Here is a 3,552-nt window from a genome sequence, read left to right on the forward strand (position 1 = left end):
GTAAGTATCTTTTTTTAAATCTCCATTTCTTTATTTTTTTTTATAAACATGACTATGGATTTAACAAACACATTGTTCTACATTTTAAGTAACAATTGTTCTAAGTTACAATAGAAACCTATAGTAGTTGTTTTAGTGTCCTTTCAATGATATTTTTACCACTTTAAAGCCATTGATATGATTATTTTTGTTTTGTTTTAGTTTTCAGTTTCAAATAAATATGTAGTTTGAACATCCGTGCTGATTTAATTGGGTAATGTCTACCAGATCTAGCATTCAAAATAGTTTGAAGCTTAAAATACAAAGTGAACACCAATACGTAAATTTGTACTTCTTGATTTCAATATGGAAACCATATTGAGGACTTCGATGTATATGCTTGTGTCAGTTGATACAGCATCTTATAACTTGACTGTCATCTGAAAACACTATCAATTCTTCCTAGCTATTTAAAACTAGCGTTGCTTGATTACGAATGACAGCCTTTTTGTATGTTCTTCCTTTCTTCGATATATCAAGAGCACATTAATTATATTGTTTGTATTCCTAAAGATAGGGGCCTGTCGCAAACACTTTAAATAAGAAATCCTCCCAAGAACCAGTATCGCAATGTGCTGAGTCAGTGAAGTCAGCTGTCAGAAAATATCTGAGTTTTCAATTACTGTTTCTGTTTAACACAAACTTAGCATTTCTCCATAGAAAAACATATTTATCGATTGTTCTGCAAGTTGCTCAACCAAACCGATATCCAAACATTTATATACCGTTCTTAGTACCATTACATCTGGGAAACAGTCTTTTAATGGACTTCAACAGTGGATTAAATTGAATGTTTGCATTGTATTTTGATAAAATCGACGTTCTTTTTTAAACATTCTGAAAGATGTTTATTATAAGCACGTTTGACTTTTCCTTATCATTAAACACATTATTTTAAACTGACGGAAAGCTATTCTGTCTGCCTGTCTTTTCTATCTACTTTCTGTTTCAGGCGGTGTCTCTCTAAGTACCGTCCTATTATGACTTTGGTTGTTGTGTCTCCATAGGCACCTTCCACATATGACCCTAGCTGTTGTCTCTCTAGGCACCGTCCTCATATTACCCTGATTGTTGTGTCTCCCTAGGTATCGTCCACATATGACCCTGGCTGTTGTCTCGCTATTCCAGTACTCATATGACCCTGGTTGGTGTGTCTCCCTAGACACTGTCCTGATATGAACCCGGCTGTTGTCTCCCTAGGCACCGTCCTCATATGACCCTGGCTGTTGTCTCCCTAAGTAAAGTCCTCATATGACCCTGACTGTCGTCTCTCTAGGTACCGTCCTTATATGACCCTGGATGTTGTGTCTCCCTAGGCACCGTCCTCATATGTCCCTGACTGTCGTCTCTCTAAGTACCCGTCCTCATATGATCACGACTGTTGTCTCCCTAGGCACCGTCCTCATATGACCATGGCCGGTGTCTCCCTTGGCACTGTCCTCATATGTCCCTGGATGTTGTATATTTAGGCACCGTTCTCATATGAACCTGATTGTTGTGTCTCCCTATGCACCGTCCTCATATGACCCTGGTTGTTGTGTATCCCTAGGCACCGTCCTCATATAACCCTGGCTGTTGTCTCCTTATGCACCGTCCTCATATGACCCCGGCTGTTGTCTCCCTAGGCACCGTCCTCATATGACAATGGCTGTTGTCTCGCTAGGCACCGTCCTCATATGACCCTGGTTGTTAGGTCTCCCTAGGCACCGTCCTCATATGAACCTGGCTGATGTCTCCCTATGTACCGTCCTCTTATGACCCTGGTTGTTGTATATTTAGGCACCGTCCTCATATGACCCTGGTTGTTGTGTATCCCTAGGCACGGTCCTCATATGGCCCTGGCTGCTGTCTCCCTAGTTACCGTCCTCATATGACCCTGGCTTTTGTCTCCCTAGGCACTGTACTCATATGACCCTGGCTGTTGTCTCCCTAAGGACCCGTCCTCATATGACCCCGGCTGTTGTCTTCCTAGGCAAAGACCTCATATGACCCTGGCTGATGTCTCCCTAGGCACGGTCCTCATATGACCCTGGCTGCTGTCTCCCTAGTCACCGTCCTCATATGACCTTGGCTTTTGTCTCCCTAGGCACTGTCCTCATATGACCTGGCTGTTGTCTCCCTAAGTACCCGTCCTCATATGACTCCGCCTGTTGTCTCCCTAGCCAACGTCCTCAGATGACCCTGGCTGCTGTCTCCCTAGTCACTGTCCTCATATGACCATGTCATTTGTTTCCCTTGGCACGGTCCTCATATGACCCTGTCTGTTGTCTCTCTAGGCAACGTCCTCATATGACCCTGGCTGTTGTCTCCCTATCCACCGTCCTCATATGACCTTGGCTGTTGTCTCTTTAGGCACCGTCCTGATATTACCCAGGTTGTTGTGTCTCCCTAGGTACCATCCTCAAATGACCCCGGCTGTTGTCTTTCTAGGCACCGTCTTTATATTGCCATGGCTGTTGTCTCCATAGGCAACGTCCTCATATGATCCTGGCTGTTGTCTCCCTAGGCAACGTCCTCATATGACCCTGGCTACTGTCTCCCGAGTCACTGTGCTAATATGACCATGTCTGTTGTTTCCCTAGGCACGGTCCTCATATGACCCTGGCTGTTGACTCCCTAAGTACCCGTCCTCATATGACCCCGGCTGTTGTCTCCCTAGGCAACGTCCTCATATAACCCTGGCTGCTCTCTCCCTAGTCACCGTCCTCATATGACCATGTGTGTTGTCTCCCTAGGCAACGTCCTTATATGACCCTGGCTGTTGTGTCCCTAGGCACCATCCTCATATGACCCTTGCTGCTGGCTCCCTAGTCATCGTCCTCATACGACCCTACCTATTGTCTCCCTAGGCACTGTCCTCATATGACCCTAGCTGCTGTCTCTCTAGTCACCGTCCTCATATGACCCTGGCTGTTGTCTCCCTATGCACCGTCCTCATATGACCCTGGCTGTTGTCAGTCTAGGTACGGTCCTTATATGACCCGGTATGTTGTCTCTCTAGGCAACGTCCTCATATGACCCTGGATGTTGTCTCCCTATGCACCGTCCTCATATGACCCTGACTGTTGTCTATTTACGCACCGTCCTAATATTACCCTGGTTGTTGTGTCTCCCTAAGTACCATCCTCATATGACCACGGCTCTTGTCTTTCTAGGCACCGTCTTTATATGGCCCTGGATGTTGTCTCCCTAGGCACCGTCCTAGCATGAACCTTGTTGTTGTCTCCCTATGCACCGTCCTCATATGGCCCTGGCTGTTTTCTCCCTAGGCACCGTCCTGATATGACTCTGGCTATTGTCTCTCTAGGCACATCTCATCATATGAACCTGGCTGTTGTCTCGCTAGGAACCGTCCTCATATGACCCTGGTTGTTGTGTATCCCTAGGTACCGTCCTCATATGACAATGGCTGGGGTCTCCCTAGGCAACGTCCTCATATGACCATGGCTGTTGTCTCTCTAGCCACCATCGTCATATGACCCTGGCTGCTGTCTCCCTAGTCACTGTCCTCAT

The sequence above is a fragment of the Mizuhopecten yessoensis genome, unplaced genomic scaffold (genome assembly GCF_002113885.1).
Source record: "Mizuhopecten yessoensis strain PY_sf001 unplaced genomic scaffold, ASM211388v2 scaffold1147, whole genome shotgun sequence".
NCBI lineage: Eukaryota > Metazoa > Mollusca > Bivalvia > Pectinida > Pectinidae > Mizuhopecten > Mizuhopecten yessoensis.